Here is a 25,322-nt window from a genome sequence, read left to right on the forward strand (position 1 = left end):
GTTTTTGAAATACGTGGCTTTGCCCATTCCTATTTCTTTATAACTGGGGCAGCCCAGTTTTATAGAATGGAGGATGATAGGTAGGAATCATTTATCTTCAAAGGTCAGGCTCATGCCCTACATGCTGCATAGGGGTCCGATGGCAAAATGAAGACGAGTCTGGGGGGCTTCAGGGTGCCAGGATTTGGGGAGCAACAGGGGCCTTGGCTGGGGGTGAGAGCGCCGTCCCCACAGTGCAGGGGTTAGGTGGCTCCTTGGCCCGGGGGAAGACCCAATGAGAGCTGCCGTGAGTCCATCCATCCTCTCCAACTACTAAATACATGCTTTGTTCTCTCTGACAGACTCATTTGATGCTTCTTGAATTTTTCTATAAAAATATGAAGTGATCGATCCCAAGAAATCCATCCAACAACTAGCAGGAGCGAAAAATGGATAAAGCTAACATCCGGCCGAGGGGCAGCTCTCAGTGAGCAGAGAAAGGCCGCCGCCTCTGCCTCTAACGATGCTGTGGCGAATGTCGTGGAAGAGAGAACCATGATGACGGTTGTAAAAAGTTAGATTTTTGGCCTAAAGTGAAATACTCCCACAGCATTTTCCCATCATCCCACTGGTTTTGGTTAGTAATCCCTTTGGTAAAAAGGAGCAGTTTCCTGCTTTGACATAAAATGGACCCTCAGCTGTGAAGGTTGGGTCCAGGACTGACATCCATGGAGGGCGTTAATTGTGCCTTTTTTTTTTTTAATTTTCCTTTTGTTTTCCCCTGGTTAATTTGACTCAACATTATCCAACATACCTATGTTTTAACACTCAGCCTTCTTCTTTAGTTGGAAATGAATATTTCACCTTACTGAGTCACCAAGTGAGTCAAGCAGCATTAACATACTTTAAAATGAAAGCGCTCTTTCCAGAACTTTCTACGTCTACATAGTATGATTTTTAAGTACCAGAAACGAAGAGTAGCGAAGTCATAAGGAAAGTGTTTTGTAATTCACTCGAACAGGCTCCAGTAGGTCCACACACAATTAGTTATCAAAAAACAAAAGTGCTTGATTGCTGTACCATCTCCCTGTGAATGAGGGAAAATTAATTTATCAGCATTGCATTTAGTAATAAATATTTAATGGAATATTCAAACTACGTACTTTCTCGAGTGTTTTGTCAATTACGCAGCGTTAACTATCATTTGCCACATCGTGTGTTGGAGCTGGGGTTCCTTCTTCCCTCCTGTGATCTGACTGAATGAAGATATTCCTTTTGACACCAACACCCAGAGTTTAGATTTGGTGAGTTGGACTCTTGCATCATTTCTTACTTTATTTTTTTTAATATCCTGAAACATAACACAATTGAAATGATGGGGTAGAAAGTTCTACAATATCTGTTTCAAAACCCAGTGTCTTCTTCCATTATTCTGACAAATATTTGAAGAGTTTTTTTAAAATCTTCTAAAACATTTTATGAATGCATGCTATTTTATAGTTAATCTTGGGGAAAGTTTTTCTTTTTTTCATATAAAAGGAAACTTGGACATGAGTGTGTTGACCTATTTTTCCAAGCATGAATAAAATCTTAGAAATAATCGTTTGAGGGGAGGTTTTATTTACGGTATTTTATTTTATTTTATTTTATTTTATTTTATTTTATTTTATTTTATTTTATTTTATTTTATTTTATTTTTATGTAATGAGGGAAGGTTTTAATTTATGTTCTCTGACTTTTTCTGCTGTAGCATCAGTTCAGGTGTGTTCTTTATTTGCTACAAGATAATGTGTTTCTTGGAAATGTGGATTGGACCGTGGTCTTCAAATCTCACTGTCTCATCAAATCGTAGGTGTCATTGATTGAAAGATCCACTGCCATTTTATGTCACATTTAGAAAGAGAAAATGTTGCTCATTAAACTGTCACCTAGAATTTATATTAAATTTACCAGAAAAACCCTTTAATATTCATTCAGAAAAGTACTTTTGTCATACATCTCTCTTTTCCATGCATAAAACAAGAATATAAATGAACTAAATTGGTATTCTTAAGACTTCTCTTATATGCCAGCTTTTTGAAATACATTTTTTTTTTTTTGTTTAGGTGTTAGTTGAGTCCATGAACTTCCCAGTGGCTTGGCATTTCTCTTTGTAGCTTTAACAACATGGGTGATGCAACACCCTCTCTGTGCCTTGTCATTGTCCCAGAATTTTTTTTCTAAACCATTGGCATCCAGTCCGTACGTTTTGATGACTGTGAAGTTAGTGGTGACCATGTGTGACTACAGACCACGGCAATGATAAGATGCATCCTATTTCAGATGTGAATTTCAGAGAGAAAGAGAGAGAGAAAGAGGGAGGAGAGGGGAGGGAGGGAGAGAGAGAGAGAGAAAGAGAGAGACCATACATATAGAAAGAAGGAGATTATTCATATCACCTATTGGATCTGTTTCTCCAGAAAGCCCTCATACGTGTGCTCATAAACAGGAAAGTTGCCAAATATTCTGTGCCATGTTCGTACAACACAACAATAGTATATACAACGTGGTTACATCTCAAACACAAATTCCCCAGCTCATTCCTAGCACTTGATTGTTGCCCAGTTGGCTGCTGAAGTTGTCTATCCTCTCCTCTATTTCCCACGTTTGCAGACAGATTAACAGAAGAAAGAGAGTCGAACTGGTATTGGTTGTTCATTCTACTCCATTCTCAATTCCATCAGCATCACCAGCCTGTACGTCTGAGGGGTTGTTCTGAGGAATGAATGGCCATGGCATGTCTTAACGTCCACTTTTCTTTAAATGAAATTTAAGATACAGGGGTGTTGATCAAAGGGAAGCACCAGAGCAAACAAATCCTCTGACCTACCCTGGAGGTGATGGGGAGGGGAACACAGAGGCACGTAGTGAGGCTGGGACGTGTTTATAGTCAGAGAATTGTTACCAGGAGCCTGACAGCTAATGATTAAAAAAAATAAGCACTGACACTGCCATGTGCTGTATCCGTCTCATCTTGCTTGGTCAAGTGAATTTGATTTCAAAGTCATACTTTTGCTTGGTAATCTTTCTTCCAGAAGAAGCAATTACAGGGCTCGATGAAGTAGCAGCAGCTAGGGAAGTTTGTGTCCGGGGAAAAGAGACCAGATACTCCAGTTCCTTCTGACTACATTTCATGTATATTTGGCTTATTAATTTTGCATTTTTAGGTGAAGTGTGTGTCTCTTAAAAACGCTTGACCAAACACCAGGCAAGTCATTTTCCTGGCAATAATGGTGAAAATAGGAGGCAAGAAGTTTGTAGTTTAAATGTTTCCACCTTTGCTGCTCACACCCTCCCTTGGCCAGAATATGTCTGTTGGACTGGGGCCCTCACCCTCACCCCCCATGCAGCTCACAGTGTGAGCCTCCACGACCATCCTATGAGGCTGTCCTCCACCACCATCACTGTGTTCCCAATGCCCTGTGCCTCCTCCCTCCAGCTCATCAGGAATGAAATTCTGCTTGGTTTTTCATGATAAGGTAACACAGTCCTCCTCAGAGCCTAGGTGGTTAAGCCTCCGGAGGGCAGAGACCTTCTCTGTTTGCTCACCCGCCTGGCCCTAGGATAGCGTCGCGCACAATTAACATTCGAAATACCAATCAAATAAATCAGTGAATCATGGAAACTGTTAGTAAAATTCATCTCAATGATTCTGTATTTGTCTTTAAAATATATCTGTTTATTCATTCAACAAATATCTATTGAGCGTCTGTTATGGGTCAGGCCCTGTTCTGGGTGGCAGGGAAATAACAGTATGGATGAAACTCCTCCCCAAAATACTCACTGATGTAATAGAGGAGAGGTGGTTATCAAAGAGAAACTTACATAGCGTTTGAGAAAGAAATATGATTATTGGAAACATAATGCAGGGGAGGACGTGGAAGGTGCAGGGGCGGGATCATTGGTGAAAGCCAACTGGGAGGACCTCAGGAGAAGGTGGCCCTAGAGTAGACTGCAGGGGGTGGACAGACCTCTGGGGACCACAGTCTTTCGTGGGGAGAACAGCATGGAAGCCCTGAGGCTGAAGCAGTTCGAGGGACAGTCAGACTGGAGCGGGTCCCAGAAAGGCCACTGGGTGTGAAGCCCTGCAGGCGGTAGGCAGGGGTTCCCGAAGGTCCAGCCAGAGGATCCGAGTCAGCTGGGGGAGGTGTGGCAGGGTATGGAGCTGGCGGGAGACACACCAATCTCAGGTCCAGGCTGCCCCTCACCTTGTACCTTACTAGGTCCCTCTGCCCAAGACTTGGCCATGGCAAGGTCCACCCTCTCATTCCCATGGTCTGTGTGGAACTGCTCACAGTGCAGGTGCAACCGGCGATTATGGATTTAATAGCAACACATCTCTGATCAAAAGTATTCATGTATCTTTTAAAACACTAAAACTTTTATGATGACAGCGGACCCAATGAGAGGAACTTGTTCAAAATACAACAGCTGGGTCCTCCCTCAGGAAGTTTGATGATGCTTTCCTGTCCTTGGATTTGGAAAAGTAAATCTTTGCTTCCATTTCTCTTTCTCTCAGTTTGGCCTTATGAGGAGATGATTTTTTTTTTTAAGATTTTATTTATTTATTTATTTATTTATTTATTTATTTATTTATTTAAGAGAGAGAGAGAGAGAGAGAGAGAAAGTGAGTGAGAGAACATGAGCAGTGTGGGAGGGGGTGCAGAGGGAGAAGCAGACGCCCTGTTGAGCAGGGAGCCTGACTCGAGGCCTGATCCCAGGACCCTGAGATCATGATCTGAGCCGAAGGCAGATGCTTCACCAACAGAGCCCCCCAGGTGCCCCGAGGAGATGATTTTTGTAAACAACTGTCCCCTTAGACAAATGCCATGAGGGACCTCGGAGTGCATTTCTGGATTGAACGGTAAGCAGTTTGTATTATAATATGTGGTTCATTAGTAAGATCACTTCATGCATGTGCATGGCCAGGGTCACCTCCACCACCTGAGACATCCCCAAGTCGAAATTTTGCTTTGTATTTGTCGTTTCTTCTAGGTAACAGAGGGCTGGACAGATTGGGTGCTGTACCCGGGCTTTACTCAGTGAGGATTTGAAGTGACAGTGGTTGCTGTTAAATACGAAGATGCTCTTTTTTGTTTATTTGTTTCTTTAAAATATAAATTAGTGGTTTTGAATAGTTCTTATTTTGTGAGTCTGCACATTTTCTAGAGCCTGGACATTCTGAAGAACAAGTGAGAATATTTGTATGTTCACCTAAAAACATAATTTAAAAAGTAAGGGGCATCATCGTAGGCTGGAGAGATGGGGACTGGAGATCTCTGTCCTGACTTGTCCTTGACTATTTCTGTGATCTTATCAAGATCATTTAATCTCCCCTTTGTGATCTTTAAATATCACACAATGATGCAGTTACCACGCTGTAATTCTCTCGCCCTACCCTTCCAGTGCAGATGATGTAGCCGCCATTTTGAAGCATCTTGTTCACCATTGGGGCCACATCAATATTCTAGATCCAAGGATCTCAGCTCAAGTGTGAGTGGAGTGGCATTCCCCTCAAGGTTCAGATATATCTAGACGCTGGGGGCTGGCAGAGGTCTTCTCCATTCCACGAGAAGCAAGTCAGCCAGTATGTGTGGCCCATTAATGATGCTGCCATAGTCAGGATGAAGGGGTTAGAGCATATTACTGGTCAATGAAACTTCCCTGCACACTGGCCCCACGATTCATTGCTAGGGGCTCAAAAGCAGCTACTCCCAAAAGCTGAAAAAATAATCGATGTGACAGTGCGATCAAAACTCAGCATTTCCTTAGAACTGGTGTTTGGTGGTGTTGGGGTGCTTCACCCTGCAGGGGCTGAGGTCAGGGAGGCTTGACTCTCTTTACGGTGTCATACCATCTTGTCAGCCAGTGGCTTTCCTGGCCACTGAGAGCTTTCTAGGCTGTGAGCTGATGGCAACATCACGCTGTCTGCCTTCACAAGGTGTGAGAGCAGTGGGAACCTAGCTGTTGAGGTCCTTGCAGAGTGAGAGGCTCTGGACGATTTCTGGAATGTGTGTGTATGAGATCCCATCCATAATTCTAAACCAAAGGAGGAAGAATTGATTGGGAGTGAGCATCCAGAGTGGTGGCTGGGAAGGCAAACCAGAGGCATATTGTTATTGGTATGACTTCCCTGATACCCTTAAACAAGTAGGACCTGGGAAACATGGATTATCTGGCGGTAAGCAGAACGGAGCTCGGAAACAGAAAGTGGGAATTTCATGGTTGTTTGCACTTGGCTTGGCAGGCACCAAGGTCATCCAAGCAAATGTGCAGTTGATAAAATTTGTGTCCAGGAAAGTTGGGGGGCCCGGTGGCCCTTCCATACCTTAATTCTTCTGAGATGCTCCCACAGAAAGAGGTCTGGGAAGACCACATGCCTAGACTCTGTTAGACGTACCCCCACAAACAAGCTCCAGCTCCTGGATGGCGTCTTCCTACAAAATCATTATTGGTTTCATTGTCCTGTCCTTCCTCCTTTTTACTTACCGATGTCATTTGCACCCATGTACTTACTAAGCCATCATTCATCCATTAGTCTACAGAGATTTATGGAGCTTCGGTTATGTGTTAAGCATCTCCCTCTGCATTGAGGAATGAAAGATTAGTAGAACAGATCACCGAAACAGGAGTTCCTTCAGAAAAGCTGTTTTTTTTTTTTGTTTTGTTTTTGTTTTTGTTTTTGTTTTTTAATGAAAAGTACATAACAAATTATATTTCCCTTTCTTGATTGTTGGGAAGCTGATGTCAATTCAATACTCTACAGAAACAATTTTATTATACGTTGTACGTAAACTACTCTTTGTTTTCCTCATGATTTCTGATTTGTAGATGATCTTGCATTGGAAGGCTTGGATATTTTTTGAAAGCAGAGAGGGCGTGCATGCCAAGTAAGAAAACACCAAATGATTTCATTCTGAGGAAATTGGTGATTTTGAACAATTCCTATCTGAGCCAAGTAACAATTTTACTGAGGCAAGAAAATGTTCTCCGAGCATCCCTCATCGTAGCATCTCAGAAAACGGCTGTGATTAAAACAGGCAGTGACTGTGTCTATTGGACATGGAGAGATTCTCTTGAGCAAGTTTCTAACTACAGGTTTTGCTGTATTTCAACCAAATTCCAACCAAATGCTGCCAAATAAGTAAATCTTTTTCTTCACATACGTATGTACATCTTTTTTTTTTTATTTTTTATTTTTTTTAATTTATGATAGTCACAGAGAGAGAGAGAGAGAGAGGCAGAGACACAGGCGGAGGGAGAAGCAGGCTCCATGCACCGGGAGCCTGACGTGGGACTCGATCCCGGGTCTCCAGGATCGTGCCCTGGGCCAAAGGCAGGCGCCAAACCGCTGCGCCACCCAGGGATCCCCATACGTATGTACATCTTAATGGAAAATTTTTCTGTCATTTGTTGTACTGAATTTTAGCCACTGGAGAAAGGCTGTTGTTTGAAACAGCAGAATGTGTTATTTGTGTGTGTGTGTGTGTTTTATTTCATTGAAGTGCACGCTAGTGCTTACGTTCTAAGGTTTCTACTACAGGAATGCATTTGAAAGGCTTTGCTGGGAATGTATTCAGGCACGCACCGGAGACCAAGTGAAAACTACGTAGGATGCAGAGCCTAAAAAGTTGACCTTACACATTTGCCATCTGACCCCTTGGATTTACCCCTGTTGAGAATAGCTTTTATTGTCATCGTCCCATCTTCATTATTTTGTGCCTTTAATTACCATCCACGCGAGTAGAAGACCAGAGACAGGGAATAGCATCCACAAAGGGGAAGCGAATGTAATCCCGCTACTCTCCGCTCTTCTTAGCACCAGCTGCCTTTTACTCTAAAACCATAAATAGCTTTATTTCTTGTTAATGGAGTAATTTATACAGTACCTAGTATCTTCATTGACAGCACTCTTTATCCTGTAGCAAACGTGCAGCATGTACAGAATCAATTGCGTGAGTTATGGGGAGCCGCGCAGCGCTCCGTTCTTCTCAATAACAAAGGAGAAAACACATTAAGAATGAGCATTGATGGGTTGGTGTGAGATCCGGTCAATGTGCTCTCCCGGAGTTGAAATTAAAAGGCAGTTAGGAGAAAATTGTTTTCTCTGGTCATCAGTCACAATGTGAAAGGCCTTTTTCACAATGATTAATTAAAAGCCCAAAAGAGAGAGCGAGAGGGAGTGAACTTTAATAAAGTATCCGGCTGGTTTTCGGTAACATCATGAGTTAATGGACGGTGGTTTGCCTTGACTAAGTGTTATTGGTCCAGTCCATAATTTCATCTTGAAATGGGCAAGGGAGTGAATCTTCCTCTTCGTAATTGAGTATTGATTTGAAAATAAATGGCAGTGAAACTCCCACTGAACTGTCAGGATATATTCCGGACGACACTGACAATAAATGATTTCTGGTTCTCATGAACGCTCTGGGTCAGCCTGACGCCGAGGCACGCGGAGGGCAGGTGCCATCCGCCTCCCCTTCTATCACCTTCCCGAGGCTCAGAGGATGAGACATCATGGGACAAGGCGTTCGCGTCCCCCGGGCCCGGCTCGGGCTCCATCGCCGGCCTCCTTTGTAAAATGTTTCCTTGAATTTGGAAAGCAATTTTAAAACAGCAGGTTCCGACATGTGGCTCCTCTTCCAAATAATAGCTTCCTGCTAACTACGGCACTTACGGAATACTTTCTGACGCATCTTCAATGGAAGGGAGTTAAAATGTCATTATAAATGTTTCAACGGGTTTGATAGATTTCCTTTACAAGTGGTAAGTAGTATAATTGGGTGTGATCTAACCAGGCACAAAATGACAAAAGACACTTTTCATTCCGAGGTTGAGTCTCATCCAGCGTTCATGGATCGTCCAACTCTGTCGATGGGGCGCGGCAGATGGTAGTGAAAGGTGACTTCTGGGGAGAAAAAACAATATCACAGGAGACTTAGGAGGATAGATGGGGATTCTAAAACAAGAAGTCTTTTTACAAAATGCCGCCGGATTGATAAATCCGTGGGGTAGACATCAGTGTTCCTTAACAGCCGCCAGAGCTATGGCCTTTGTTTTTCTGCATAGCGCAGGCCTGCTACGACAAAGCTCCCATCTTTCATTTGTTTACACTAGATTTCTGAATTGATATTTACCATTTTTGCATTAGCAATTTTTCTACTGTACCAGAGATGAGGACAAAAACACTGCCTGGGAAACATGTCTTGCTGGGTGCTCCTTCCTGACGCGTGACCATGCTGTGCAGAGCCAGGGGGCTATGCTGCTTACGCGGGAGAGGCCACTCAGGCAGCTCCCGGCCATTTAAAAAGGATAAAAAAAAAAAAAGAAAGCTTTTCCAGGTGATTTTCCCTGATCGGGATGGAAAATAATTTTTTTAAAGGATTTTATTAAAAAAAAAAATAAAGGATTTTATTTATTTACTTGGAGAGAGAGAATGAACAGGAGGGAGGGGCAGAGGGAGAAGGAGAAGCAGGCCTCCATCCATTGGGATCGAGCCCAATGTGGGACTCGATTCCAGGACCCTGGAATCAGGAACTGAGCCGAAGGCAGATGCTTCACCGACTGAACCACCCAGACACTCCTGGGATGGAAAAGGTCTTATGCTTATTTGGCTTCGGAAGGCCTCTTCTGGAAGGGCAGCGATGCTTTGGCCTCCCTCTGGAAGCATGTGAGGTTCACAGAAACACAGTCCCCTGGAGCCCTTGAGTGCATCACTGGGCTCCACCCTCCTTCCCTGGGGGTGCGTAGGATGTATTAGGCTATAATGATGTCTGGTAGGCATCCCTTAAGACAATTAAATGGAAGTCTATAAATCATAAGAAATGTGGGCAAGCTGTGGATGGCTCTACACCCCTTCCTGGAATGACCTGAAGTGACCTGGTGCAGACCCGAGCAGCTGGTCCCCCTCCCGGGGCGCCCCCTGCCCCTCCGTCCCCGGACCTAATTCTCCAGGATAAAGCCCCATACGCGGGGGTTTAACATCTGCAAAGGTGAAGCAGCATCATTCATACTTTTATGATAAAGGTGGAGTTGGCTCTTTACAGAAGGGTGATGAGGAATGCAGATAGAAATGAGCATCCCGCAAGTTTGTGGGTTGCATTTGTGGAGCTTCACAAACACAGTTTTCAATATTTCTGAAAATCGCACCTCGATGCAAGATTCTGGTATCTATGAGGGTGACACTCAAAAACAGCACTCAGGACGCCCAGCCCGGCGCTCAGGACGCGGAGGCAGAGGCTTGGAGAGTGACACAGGGCTCTTCGCCCTGTCGCGGTGCCCACCAAGGGCAGTGGAAGGCAGCACAGTGACCCCGATCCAGGGGGACCCGTGTGCAGGTCTCTACCCGGAAGCCGTCCCCTGACCTCATATTTCAAGGGGCACCTTGGGCCACCTTCTCCCTCTTTCCCTCCTCCCAGCTGATTTTATGGTTTATTTTAGTGACCTTTCCACAGATAAACATGTCACGAAGCAGGGACCCCACGAGCCTACTTACTCTCCTGACACAAATCCTTCCGGCCTGGAGCCCTGCGGTGTCCTGGAGGAAGCCACGTGGCGTGCAGGAGGATAGACCTGTGGGCTGGGAAAGGCGGAATGGGTTTTCTAAGCGCATCCCCTTTGCGATGATCACAATCTTGGGTGCAACTTGCATGACAGCACTCACCTGCTTTCCCTTCCCCGCACCCGTAACTGAGATAAATTGTCACACCGCTTAAAAAGGAATTCAACCCAGGAGCCGCCCACATGCCCTTAGTAGCCAGTTCATGAACGGCCAGAAGGGGGGATGGGGATGGTGGGTCTTCCAACGGTTTAGAGGTGTTCTCAGATGTCAAAAGTGCATTTAAAACAGTATTGGGGGGATGCCTGGGTGGCTCCGTGGTGGAGCGTCTGCCTTGGGCTCAGGGCGTGACCCCGGATCCTGGGATCTAGTTAGTCCCTGCAGGGAGCCTGCTTCTCCCTCTGCCTGTGTCTCTGCCTCTCTCTGTGGGTCTCTCATGAATAAATAAATAAAATCTTTTTAAATAATAAAATAAATAAAACAAAACAGTATTGGGGTTTATTCATCCGGTCCTCTTTGCAAGTCCCCAGCTCTTACTGGGACGGTGCTGTCTCTGTAGGATGCCACGGGGCTGTGGCCCAGCCAGCTAGCCCAGTAAACACACGGGCTGGAACAGGAGGTGTTAAGGGTTGGAATAAGATTTGGAGTGCGGCCCTAATGACGATGATGCAAGCCTGTCCCTGGTTATAATTTCAGTTGATTCTTAAAAAAAAAAAAAAAAATTCAGGCTATGTGTCTAGGGTCAGAATTTTAATCCCACTTTAATGGAAGAAGGACTAAACTTCAGAATCAGAATTACCCACCGTGGATCACACACAAATAAATGACATGTCTGGGATTGCGTCTGGCCTCCTGCCCCGGAATGTAATAGGCATCCCACTGATAACCGAGGGACGTGGGGGCGGCTCTGCACTCGGCAGCCACGTGGGGTCCGGCCTCATCTCAACGCCTAGGGAAATAATAAAGCCTCCCCCCCGCCCTGGGAAACGGCGGACGGGGTCCTGGGGTACAGCTCCCCACCAGGGCCGAGGCCGCCTCTCTCCAGGATCTGGGGCCAGACGGTTTCGGGCCTTGGTGTTTATGCAAAGAGAGCGCAGAAGGGCGCTGCGGCGCCCGCCTGTTGTGCAGCCTGCCTGTCAGTCACGGAGCAGCAGTCGTGCCCAAGTCCTGTCACTTGGAGAGTTCGGCTCCCAGGAAGCCCTGTCTGAACCCAGCCCTCCTCCAGCCTGCCTCCTTTTGTGTCTCTTCCCCAAAAACGCTTAGTTCCGCTCCGTCTCTACCAGCACCCCGACCTGAACTCGAGTCCCCCATTTTCAAAGGTGGGAACTGTGACCGGTGCATCCATTCAGCTCGTGGACATCGCGGCCGGAGGTCGGAAAGCCGTCCTGGGCCCCAGGCGGTTGCGCATCTGGGGTGTCTGCTCTGCACCTGCCCCGCGCGCCTCGCGCTCCCGCAAACGAGCGAATCTTATTCCTCATCTGCTTCCTCAAACCGCCGCAGTTCCCCTGCGCGCATACCGAGTTTCTCTTCCCGGGCAATTGGTCCCGGCTTTGTCATTAGTGGGGAAAGCTCTGGCCTCTCGCACAGCCTTCTGCTTAACAAAACGAAACGTGTGCAATGCATTCGGGGCGTGAGGTCAACGGCTAGATTGTTCTTGCTCCAGAAGGCGCGTTTCCATGGGCTGAATCGCATCCAGGAAATTAGCACCATTTGTACCTGTAATAAAGACACAGGTGAGGCAGGGGACGGCGGCCGGGGGCAGACGCTGAAATCCTCTGCTCCCTGCCTAGAATGCGCGGTGACAAATTATCTAATCTGCATTTATTTGGAGACTTGTATTAGCAAAACTGATGGAACGGGGTTTGATTTGTGGACACGGGAGGGAGTCTGCGGGCCGACTTGCAGGGCAGTGGAGGCCGGAAGCCTGGAGCCCACGGGGGCTCGAAGGCAGAGCTGCTGGGTCTTCTCCGGGCCGAGCGTGTGGGGCCCTGTCACCTCATTTGCAAAATGGACATTTTCCAGAATGCCCCGCGTGTCTAAAACTGACGTCTGTGCCGTGTACACAGGATGCGGAGAAGATTAACGTGACTGTAAGATAACCAGATTCAGAGAGATTTGGGGTCCTCCCGAAGAGGCTGATCTGGGCCCTGCTGGGCCCCAAAGGTGTCACGACGGAGGAGAACTTAGGGAAGACGCAGCAGAACCAAAAGCTAAAGAGAAAAAAGGAAGCGGGGAGAGCTTTCCCACCCCCCAGGGGACACGGGGGGTGCCGTGGACGGTGGCGCACCCGTCAGGGCTGTGGGGCGGGGGGCGACCTGCTGGTGCTGCCCAGCCCGAGGGTGCACAGGGCACGGCCGGCGGAGACGGGAGGAGTCGGGAGACTCAGACTCAGTCCCTGGCGGGGGCTGGCCTCACCAGCTCCTCGCAGGTGACATGTCCCGAATGGATTGTGCATCCCCTAGCCCAGTAGGCGCCAGGGCAGGACCCTGGTCTCCTGAGAGCTGGTGCACCCACGTGCCCAGTGGCTGCAGCCGACGTGCCCGGAGGTAGCCGAGGCCGCCCCGGCGCTCTCCCCGTGGCCGTGGCTTCCCCTCCTCGGGTGGGGGTGCCTCCATGGTCAACCCTTCGTCTTCTTTGCCTTTGTTCCCACCCGTGACTTCTCGGAATTCTCCGTGTGTCTTAAGTCCCTTAACAGCGTCTGGCTTTGTTCCCCCAAGTGAAGCCCATGAGAGCCGCGGCTTTGTCAGTGCTGTGGTAGTGAAGATGCGCCACTGGGCCCTCCCCGAGGGTCGGCCGGTCCCCCGCCAGCCTGCATGTCCCGGTGGCTGCCCGTCCCCCAGACCGTCCAGCCTCCAGAGGCCCCAGCCTGGGACCCGGCCTCGGGGTTAACGGAGCCGCGTGGCTCCTGCACAGGTAACATGAGCTCCAAGGGCGCCCGCCAGCCAAGCTCCAGGTTGTCCCAATACCAGGGTGTGAGACTCCCTCACTCTGCCCCCGGCACCCCCCTCCCCCACCCCCGGCCTTTCCAGAGGTTGCACTTGCATCCTGGCCCAGGGCATTTGCTGCAAACTCACGTGCCCCTCGCAGGCAGGTGCTCCTTGGTCCCCTTGGGCGCTGGCCGCGTCTCGACGACACCTGCTCCTGGAGGGACCTGAGCTCACCCCGATGCTGCCAGGACGGCACCGAGGCCACCACCAGGTGGGGCGGGGGAGCAGACCCCTCAGTGTGCCTGGTGCCTGGGACACGGTCCGGCACGCATCCGACGCTAAGAACGTTTGTGGAAGAGGTGAATAAAGTGAGTAATCAGCCCAAGTGAGCTAAACCAACCAAAACTCAGCCCAACCGTTTGAGGCACACATCTCTGGTTCCCGGGGCACCTGCCTGTCCTGCAGACCGTCCAGGGTGTCGGGGGTGTCCTGCAGCTGCGTCGGGGGCGTTTGGGATCCGCTGCACACATCAGCACTTGAAGCCTCCGATCCTTTCCACCTAGAACATGTTCCAGCCACTCGCCAAGCCGCACGATAAGCATGTGGATATGGTGCAACATGTACTGAACACTCCGCAGAGAGGTATTTGGGGTAGAGACAGGCGGACCATGAGGTCGCACCCTCGATGCAGCCCGAGTCGGCCTGTTACTGAATTGCACAGTCATGTGGTTCCTACGCGGTGTAGACAGAGGGTACCTGTGGGGCAGGCTTCAGGGACGACTGACCTCCGCAGGGATTGGAAATGCAGGAGGAGGGAGTGTTCCCCTTGGTGTGAACACACACACAGGCCTTTATCCCACAGGGGTGTCTGCACAAAGTAAACCGTGACCCGTAAGTGGAGCCAATCCCAAACCCAAACCCAATTACAGGTCGTGCTCTCGGGGAGGTGTGTGCCCACATCCCGGCCCCTCTCCCCGGGGGCGGCGGCCCATGAGGCCTGGAAGCGGGCCTCCCGCGGGGGGGGGGGGGAGGGCGGTTCTGTGTGTACAGGGCGAGAGGCACTTCCTTGTTAGCACAGAGAGAAGGAAAATCTGCAAATGTCACTGATTTAGCAACGCGCAGGGGAGCCTTTCCGGTCAGCGCCCGTCCAGCGGCCTCCTTGTGCCCCGAGGCTGGTCGTGCTTTGGTTGCACTGATGACCCCGGGGACTATTTAACCCGCTTCCAGTAATTTCCCATGGACGGAGGTGTTGGGGGAGGGCGGGTTTCCTGCGACAAAAATCCATGACACATTCTGGGTGCGTGTGCACCCTTCAGCGTCTGTGGAATTGGGGGCTCCTTCCTTCTTGGAGCTCAGCCAGAGTATGGGTGTTTTTTTTTTCTTTTTTAAGATGTTCGTAAATTGAAATTTCAGGATGCCAAGAGGCAAGACTAATCAAAGGGTTTATGCAAGCTTTGTCCTGTCTTAAATGCACTCGGAACTAATTCCTAGGTGTCTCTATGCTGCCCCGCCTCGCCCCCCAGGGCCTGAGGATGACTTTTTCTGCGTTGGCGTCCGAGCGGGCACCTGTTTCCTCCCGGGAGCTCCCCCATCCCTAGGGACGTGCCTCCCCCACTCTGGTCTCCCTCTGGCAGGGGGAAGTTGGGTGGCGAAGAACGCGTCGGATCACGGCCTCCTATCGCAGAACAGAGAGGGCGAGAGGGATGTCTGTGAAACGGAAGCCCGATGCGGTTTCCACGTCAGATGGCGATGTTTCAGAGACGGTCGCTGATGCTGCACCTGCGGACTTCCCCGGGACTGTCATGTGGCCTTAATGCCGGGAGAAAACAGCCAGGGTGTGCTCATCTTTGCTTTAAAAGCAGAAAAAAAAATCGCTATGGGGTGGTCGCCAAGACGCTTGGGTGAGACGTAAGAAAATTTTCTTAAAAACATCAATGATGAGGGGATCCCTGGGGGTGCTCAGCGGTTGAGCGTCTGCCTTTGGCCCAGGGCATGATCCTGGAGTCCCGGGATCGAGTCCCATGTTGGGCTCTCTGCATGGAGCCTGCTTCTCCCTCTGCCTGCGTCTCTGCCTCTCTCTCTCTCTCTCTCTCTAGGTCTATCATAAATAAATAAAAATAAATCTTTAAAAAAATATCAATGATGATGAATTGCTAGCAATGGAATTGCAGTGTCAGAAAAACCCCGTGAGTTTTAATTTTGAAAGATACTTGCAGATGGATCTCTGTGGGTGACGCTGTCTGTGTGCTCCTCCGGGTGCCTTCAATTTGGGGGAAGAGGGAACGTGCTGGAAAGCCTTCCCGTGCATGACTGTCTGGCCATTGCTTTGACCGTGGCCCCCTCTGTCGTGAATCTGCAGCGCGGGGCTGGTGGCATGTCGAGTCGTAGGTGGCCGACTCCCAGGCCTCCCCCAACCTCCCTCCTCCAGGGACCTTCCGGGGGGCCATGTGCCCACCGTCCCAGAGGCGCCTGCGCATTTCTGCTTGGTGCCCATTGAGAGCAAAGTCTCAGTTAAGAACGAAATCAGCAGAGGATCATTTTCCATGGAGCCATGAAGACAGGTAACAATGCAAGGTGTCCACCCAGTGTGTGCCCCCGGTTTGGTGGCCGGGGAGCACGTGGGAGCACATCAGCTGAGTGCCGTCCTGGGCCGTCGCGGCCGCACGGTGCAGCAGGCTTCCACGAGCACCGAGAGCGCTATAGCGCTGAGTGCTCGATCATTACTGTCCTTAAAAAGGCCCTACTATATATATATATTTTTTTTCACCCTAGAATGAAAGCCATTTCCAGCCAAACATGGCAAGTGTGTTTTCCGACACACACCCCACAGCCAGGGTGTGCTCATCTTTGCTTTAAAAGCAGAAAAAAAAAAAAAATTGCTATGGGGTGGTGGCCAAGACGCTTGGGTGAGACGTAAGAAAATTTTCGTTGTTGCAAAACACGGTAATCCCCGGGCCTCTGCCAAGTTCCAGCACCTGAACCGAGACGCCGTTTTTGACAAACGCGCTGCTAATTACTTTTGGCGCCACTCAGCCCCTCAGATGAATAGCTGCTGTGCCCGGTGTCCCTCTCAAGCCGAGCGACACCAAACAGTCATTGTGGTGACGGCCCGGGTGAAGCGCCCCACCTGTCTGTTCGTTAGTGACAATGGTGATGCGTGGTGGCACTTCCTCCTCCTGGAGCCCAGTCCCTGCCACAGCCCGTAGCAAATCAGCACAAGCTCCACACTGTCAAGCCATCCCCTGGCCATCCTGGAGCCTGGGAGTGCAAACCCGAGGCTTCCCAAGGGCGTCTTCTCCCCAGGGGCACGGGTCGGGGGCGTCTGCTGGGTGCTTCTCCCTCGGTGCCTGGTGGCGCCCGGCGACCTCCTTCTCGCCATCACCTCTGTCTGCACATCAACTTCCTCTCTGTCTCCCTGTTACTCGCCATCGGCTTTAGGGTCTAGCCTCGTCCAGGACCATGTCTTCTTGGATCCTTACAGTAGGAGGAACACCTGCAAAGACTCTTGTTCCACGTCCCGAGGAATCATCAGCCCCCATTCTGGATAATGCTGAGGGTCCGGGGGAGCGTGTATTTGGAGGAACCCCGTCCAACCTGCGGCCTTTCCCGAACATGGAATCCTCCGCGTTGCTCCCAGGTTACATGAGCTGAATCCTCCTTTTTCATCACATGTGAGTCGTTATTGGCAAATTCGAAAGCTGCTCATCAGGTGCACACATTTCCCTTCCTTTTCTTCTGTGAACGTTTTCCCAGCACGTCTCCACCTTCTCGCGGGCACTGGTACCCCGTGGGCTTTGTCATAATTAAAAATATCGACATTTCCCAAATGTGAACGTACAGAAAACATACTCCGATAACTAAAGCCTTTGTGCAGTGCTGTTTATCTCCCACGGAAAAGACCCACCGGGTGACAGTTCCCAGGGGCCTCTCACCTTTCCAAGCGAGCCCCACCTGCTTTTTGTTCTGGGCTACCTGTTCGTGCGTGTCTCTGTAGTGGACAGTCTGGGAAGATGGAAACAGTGTTTCCTGTGAAGCCAAAGGTAGGCGTGCTTACTGCCCACTCTAAAATATGTGGGTTCCTTGGACACCTGGGGGGCTCAGTGGTTGAGCATCTGCCTTCGGCTCAGGCTGTGACCCTGGGGTCCTGGGAGCGAGTCCCACATCGAGCTCGCTGGAGGGAGCCTGCTTCTCCCTCTGCCTGTGTCTCTGCCTCTCTCTGTGTGTCGCTCATGAATAAATAAATAAAATTCTTTAAAAAAATAAGATTAAACTAAATTAAATTAAATATGTGGGTTCCCTAAGCCTCAAGTTCTTCTGCAATGAATCTGTGTGCAGGTGTCCATAGGCGGGTCCATGTTGTTCTCGTGGGCGAGGAGAACAGGTACAGGGTGCTGATGCCCTTGCCAGGCCACGTTAATAAACCCCTTGGTCTCTGACCCAGGATTATTTAATGAACCGCTCATTTACACTTTTTCTTCACAACATTTATATACTCTCACAGCCTTAAATATTTTTTTCTTCTGACGGCCTCCTTATATTGTAGCCGGCTAATTTGTTAGTTCGAAAGGAAAATAGAATCTCAATCCGTGTGTAGACCTTAGCAACACCCGATGTTTCTTCTGTCTCCACGTACCAGTGATTTGCAATGAAACGAGAGAGGGAGAAAACATTAAACTTATTTAGGGAGCATTTTAAAAATACTTACTTTCAATTCTGTTTGAAGGACACACTCGTATCTGCTTGGTGATGCACCGAAGTGAGCAAACCGGCCAGGATTATTTAATGAACCGCTCATTTACACTTTTTCTCCACAACATTTATATACTCTCACAGCCTTAAATATTTTTTCCTAAGCATGACTGTTTTTCTAGAAATAACTTGTCCTCGGCAGTAGAATTTCTAACTTACCCATTAGCATTTATCACTAACTACACATCCTCTGCGCTCTGTGGATCTAATGTATTTAGGGCTTTCACCTGTTTTATCTCTTCTCCCAACAATTTCCTTTGGATTTCTCATCTCCACCATTGATTCTTCTGCTCTTTTTGTTCTGGCTGGAATTCTTGGGTATATATTTGAATCTTAATATTTTAGGTAGGTAAATGCAGTGACCACTGAATCCAGCATTCCCATTATTCCGGTGGAGGACTAGGGCATTAAGGCTGCTTCTGTAAAGTAGCAGGAAAATTGCCAGAAGTACTTTTACCTCAGTTTACCACGGTCACCCTTAGTTCAATTCTCCTCGCACTGCAATCCTTTCTCTGCCTTCGGAAGAAGCCGAGTCTTTCCCATATTTATGAGAATTTTAATAATGATGAGAATTCCCTCTTAAATTTGTCTCTTTTTCCTTGTGCTTGTATTGATGACCAAGGAATGCCATTAATTACTCATTTGGGTTATAATTGTTTTATTATTAGAAATCGATCCCCCCAAAATTAGAACACCATTTTTTAATTTTTTAATTTTTTTAAATAAATTTATTTTTATTGGTGTTCAATTTGCCAACGTACAGAATAACCCAGTGCTCATCCCATCAAGTGCCCCCCTCAGTGCCTGCTACCCAGTCACCCCCACCCCCCCGCCCTCCTCCCCTCCACCACCCCTGGTTCATTTCCCAGAGTTCGGAGTCTTCCATGTTCTGTCTCCCTGTCTGATATTTCCCACTTACTTTTTCTCCTTTCCCCTTTATTCTCTTTCACTATTTTTTATTAGAACACCATTTTTTAAGGCTAAGCTTTGCTTGAGAGAGGGGCTATGGAGCACAGAGTGCCTATAACCTGGGTCCTGGTTCTATTGTTTTTGTTTTTGTTTTTTTGACGTAAAATGTAACTCCAGAATCTTCTGATCTGCTTGGCAATACTGTGTATAATGACGTTTCTTTGTGTGACTGTCGTCTGCGTGGCATCTAGACCTTCAGAACCTCTTCTTTCAGTACCAATTGTTGAGAGGTTTGCAAGTCTTCATGCTCTTCTAGGGTGGAGGTCACGTTCCTCTGGCCAACATCTGGGTGGTCTCAGCAGAGGCATCTTGCTGAGGACCTACTGCCCCTGAGAAACTTCCTTCTTGATCCTCAGTGGCAACCAGTGAGGAAGACCTGCACCGACTCGGGAATGATGCTCACCTGCACTCACACGTTGACTGAAGACCCTTCCTTGATGTGAAGAGGCAGCTTTCCAAGTAGCTCATGCTTGCTGGTTGAATGTCTGTTCATTTCATGCATTCTTATCAACACCAGCTGGCACTGTGGCAGTGTCAAGGCCCATACCTCTACCTTTATCTCTCTCTCTCTCTCTCTGTATACATATCTGTCTCCTACCCTTGATTTCCTGCTGCGGCTTTTCTGGAAACATGATAGGTCAAAAATATCTGCCAATATCTGTCTCCTACAGTCGGCTCTAACTTTGAGAACTTAAATCATTGGAATTCACTGCCCTTATATTAAGCAATTCTGGGTTAATTATACATTAATGCTCCTGTGATAAACGATCCTGGAGGATGGAAGCTACTTCCTGACTGCGTGCTGAACACTTGTATGATCAGGCAAATATAGCGTAGCTATCTGTTCCAGGATGGACCACGCCTGGAAGGCAAGAATGTGAGGGAACTTTAAGCAGCTCAGCTATCAAGACTAACCTCTTACTTGTCAATACTCATTTTAAGACCCCCGCCTTGCTATGTCTTCCAACCCAAAGCTGTGATGGCCAACTCTCTGAAGTCCCAGCCCACGTTCCACCTTGGACCAGCTTTTAAATCACCCAGCCCTAAGCCCTACATGCTTGTACTGTATCTTCCTATTATTTTCTCCTTCTGGGATCCTACAAATACTGTCAAGACTCTCCTCCCCTTTACAGCAGTAGGCTGAAAAATTTGGTTTTGCTTGGTCAACAGCGTTTGTGGCAGCCTTTCTAGGGAGTCAATAGCAAACACATCTCCTAGGCTTTTCACTCGGGATCATGTTTTTTAGCCTTGCTGCTGGAATTAATGTTCTTGGCTTCAGCTTTGTCTCCTGGGTGTCAGGAGTATGTTTTCCCCCTGCCATTCTAGATGAATGAACGGATACTTTCACCTTTTCCACACTTGCTGCCATCCTGACAGAGGCCCTTGTAAGACCTCTCTTGTTGGGTAGCTAAAATTATCTTGTGTGCATCCGACTCACTAGACTCTTCCCAGCACAATCCACTGGATACACACCTTCCTGAGCTCTGACAAATGGGGTTGTTTGCTCAGAAAATCCAGTAACTACAGATTGCCTGCTTGTTTACATATGGATGTTTCTTTCAGGCACCTGACTTCTGCCTAATTGTGCTCTACCTTCCATTCCATGTTACACTTGCAGACGCTCCGACAGGTACATGGTGTCCCAGACTCTGGGACATCGTAAATATCAGTAAATGCTTGTTGGACTAGTAAATTCTTAGAGGCCTCTCTCAAATGCATGTTCTGTGAAACTGTTCCAGGCTTTTCAGACCCGATGAGGCCTCTTCTGTACTGGCCCTGTAGCTGATGAAGTCCTCTTCGTACCGCAGTAGTGTGGGCCTCTGTCTCATTCTGCAGGATTTCTCCCGACTCTCAGCAACTTGAGGAGAAATACGTTGTGTTTGGGTCAGTCTTTTTAGAGGAACCCATCTTGGTGGCGATTCCCTAGAAGGGAATCAGCAAGTGGTTTGTTGAATAAAAAGGGGGGGGGGAAGAAATTATAAAATGTGGAATTTTTTCCTAAAGCAATTCCTTACTACTAGTGTTTCTGATTAACTTATGACTTCCAGTGATGGAAGTGTGACTTCCATCTACTGGTGGTAGAAGTAACTTTATTATATTTCAAAAAATTATTTTCTACTTTATGCATTATTTTCCTACTTACCTACTTAATATGTATTCTAAGCCTTTCTTATATTCCTAAGATCTATGCCTTCATAACTTCTTTGTTGTATGACAAATATCAAGTCTTGAGACGTTTCTATGATTGCTTGTAAGGGTAATGTTTCAAAGACTCTGAAATATAAATATTCACACTCAGGAAAATGATACTTTGCAAAAATATGAATGGTTATACGTCATTACGGAAGTATTAAAAACTGACTAAGTTTTGGTCAGTCTAATCCTTAAAATAGTGGAAGAAATTCATTCTTTTCACAAGAAATGCTCTTCTGTCAACACTGGTTTATGAGTCCCAGATATTTTTTGAATCTAAAGATAAATTGAAAGTAAATGTCAGTTTTAATTAACTATAATCAACGAGATTATTTTGAGATACTTCACATTTGAGAAGTGGATTGTTTTGACATGGTGTGCTATCACAGTGATTGGTGGGCACAAAACGAATCCAGTTGCTCTTGAGCATCAGTACTAGGAATGCTGGTCCCACCGTGCTGTGACTGTCAAGGTTTGTGAAAAACATACAGTAAACTAACCTACACTCCCATTCTTCCATTCTTCAAAATCTACAGTTATTTAATTTATTTACATACATCAACATGTGTTACTTGAGCCTGTGGTGTCATGGAATAGATTTTTTTTTTTAAGATTTTATGTATTTATTCATGAGAGACACACAGAGAGAGGCAGAGACACAGGCGGAGAAAGAAGCAGGCTCCATGCGGGGAGCCCGATGTGGGACTCGATCCCGGGATGGGGTCACGACCTGAGCTGAAGGCAGATGCTCAACCCCTGAGACACCCAGGGGCCCCCCGAATGGATGGTTTTAACAGCTTCCTGTCATACCTGATGTTATGATTATGTCATCTCATTGGTATATAGTAGCCAGGCTCTGGCTATTGTTTTTTATCTTTCTGTGGGATGATAAAAGCTTAAGATTTCCTAATTTGCCTTGTGACTGATGTCACTCTTATGTAAGGGTACTTTCTGAAGTCACTCTTTTTACTGGTTCTCACCAATTTTGCCTGGTCTCCCTGGCAAGCAGCTTGCAAAGGATTTATCTTATTGATGCCATTGACCTCCGAACCTCTCCTTAAGTGCTTGCCATGAACGCCCCATTGTCTTCAAGAGTGTACTCTTATGCCTGAAATTCCCCACACCCTGTTTCACACACTATCAATTCATATAGGGGGAACCCGGGGCTGCTTTGACCTAATGGACTGCCTCTCCTCCACCATGTTGGGTACTGGTGAAGGTGATGGAGTCTTGCTCTGTGGGCTCGTCGGTCCTAGCATGGAACCTCTGTCTGAAGGGTGTGCTGGGGCTCAGGCTGTCAGGGCCCCAGTATTCTCAGCCTATTCTGGCTGGAGCAGAGTTTCTAGTTCATGTGTGGGGATTAGGTGGAGTAAGGACACCCCAAACTCTCAATTACAAGATAATATAGTCTCTGACACCCAAAATTTGAGGAGACGTGAAATGCTGGTGGCCTGCCTCTCCTGTTGGGACACTACATCCTTTGACTGGGGGCCGAGCAGAGAGGGATCCCATCTTATCGGCTCTCCCCCCGGGGGTGGCACTTCTGTCCAGCTGAGCTGGGAGATGGGAAGACAGGGAACAGTCCTGTCTCAGGTGCAAAGAGCTCTGCTGTTCTTACTGAGGTTTAGTAGATTTTTTTCAAATAAATGTCCCCTCATTGCCTCTATACCCTTAGGACAATTTCCAGATGTTAAATAGTTGTGTTTTTTAAAAAAGATAATTTTCAGCAATTATGGTTGTTTCATTGGAGCAGATCCACAGGGCTCCTGGTGCCGTCTTCCTGAAAGTGGGACTTCCCCGCAGTCCTTCAACTTACCCCTACTTGGTCTTCAGTGAAATCTCCTAGAAGCTTCGGTAGGAGTAAGCCTCCATATAGATGGCAAGATGGGTATTTTTAGTTAAGGAGAGACCTCAAAGAAATCTCAAATTCAAGGCATTGAGCAGAATTTATTTTCATAGCTGGCAAGAATAAAACCATGTCAATGACCTATGGTTGGCAACACCCATAAAGTGCCTATATCTTAATATATTAGTGTTAATAACAGAATGTACTTCAGGGAAGGATAGCAGCCAACAAATGATTAGCTCCCCACTTAGGGCCTTCTTCTTTTTTCTTTTATAATTTTTAAAAATTTTAATGAATTAATTAATGTTTTTTTTTTTTTAATTTAAGAGAGGGATAGAGCACAAGCAGGGGGAAGGACAGAGGGAGAGGGACAAGCAGACTCCCTGCTGAGGGGAGACCCCCCCAATACAGGGCTCAATCCCATGACCCTGAGAGATCATGACCAGAGCCAAAGTCAGACGCTCAACCGACTGAGCCACCCAGGTGCCCCAAGCCCTCTTTTCGCCATCAGTGAAAGACTCACGAAACAGAAGTGGCGGCCTCCTTGGACGCCCTGTTCTGCACCTGTGGTTGATTATCAACTTAACAGTGGCTGAGAGCAAAGGCAGAGCAGACTCCTTCCTTGAAACAGGTATCAGGACAGCTCCAAGTGCTCAGGAGCCATCTGCCAGCATTGAAATGCATTCATTAATTCAATCAGGTTTTTGTTTTTTTCCAGTCCCCAATATAGCTAGACTAGACATCAGATTGGCTAAGCAGACCTTTCTCTGGGAAGAGCGAGGAGTCAGTGGTGGGGTGCACTCAAGGATGGTCTCATAGCTCTAAGGAAGGTGCAGGAATCATGTCAGAGGTTCCTTCAAGGTCATTCCATTTAAAAAGGATGAGTTAGGACCCAAACTGAGATACTTGGTGGTGAATCCTTGTTTTATTAACCCAATGCTTTCCACAGTGTCTAATGCTGATTTCCTCAATAAGTTACAAGTCACAGTAGCATCTTGAGATGGATGTTGAATTTACCACTGAGACTTGGGGACAGGTCCATCTCAGGCATCTCCAGGGTCCCTGGACTTTACAATCTGATGATAAGACAGGTGTGCCCTTCTACTACCCTCTTCCTCAACTTGGAATGTACTTGCTACTACTATCTAGCAAGAGGCCATTCCCAACAGAGGGGAAGTACTGTTAAAAGTAAACTTTTTCACTCACGTAGAGAGACAGTCATTCTCTTAGACTTGTCATAGGGGATACTGTTAGCTTAGTGGCTTAATCTATTCATGCTTTATTTAGTCAAGGTGGGATGGGCATGAAGGGGAAAGATCTCCAGCTGCGTCAGGACCCACGAGAATCTGTGCTAGAAGAACCGGGGAAGGGGAAGGCTATGATGGGGCTGGGAGCACGGTACTTCCAACAAAAATGGAAACCTGATTTTTGTAAGTAGCATGAAGACTCTACTTTCAAATTATTTTAATTTAAATTCAATTAGCCAACATATAGCACATCATTAGTTTCAGATGTAGTTTTCAATAACTCATTGGTTGTGTACAATACCCAGTGCTCATCACATCACATGCCCTCCTTCATGCCCATCCATCACCCAGTTACCCCATCCCACCAACCCCCTTCTTCAACAACACTCAGTTTGTTTCCCAGGGTTAAGAATCTCTTATGGTTTGTTTCCTGCTCTGATTTTTTTCCCATTCAGTTTCATTTCTCCTCCTTCCCTTATGATCCTCTGCACTATTTTTTATATTCCCCGTATGAGTGAACCGATATCATAATTGTCCTTCTCTGACAGACTTACTTCACTCAGCATCATACCATCCAGGTCCAAGCACATTGAAGCAAATGGTGGGTATTTGTCATTTCTGATGGCTGAGGAATATTTCATTGTATACAAGGACCACATCTTCTTTATCCCTTCATCTTTCGATGGCCACTGAGGCTCCTTCCACATGAGCCTCCTTCCACAGTTTGGCTATTGTGGACATTGCTGCTATAAACATTGGGGTGCAGGTGTCCTGGCGTTTCACTGCATCTGTATCTTTGGGGTCAATACCCAGTA

The sequence above is a fragment of the Vulpes vulpes genome, chromosome 2, assembly GCF_048418805.1.
Source record: "Vulpes vulpes isolate BD-2025 chromosome 2, VulVul3, whole genome shotgun sequence".
NCBI lineage: Eukaryota > Metazoa > Chordata > Mammalia > Carnivora > Canidae > Vulpes > Vulpes vulpes.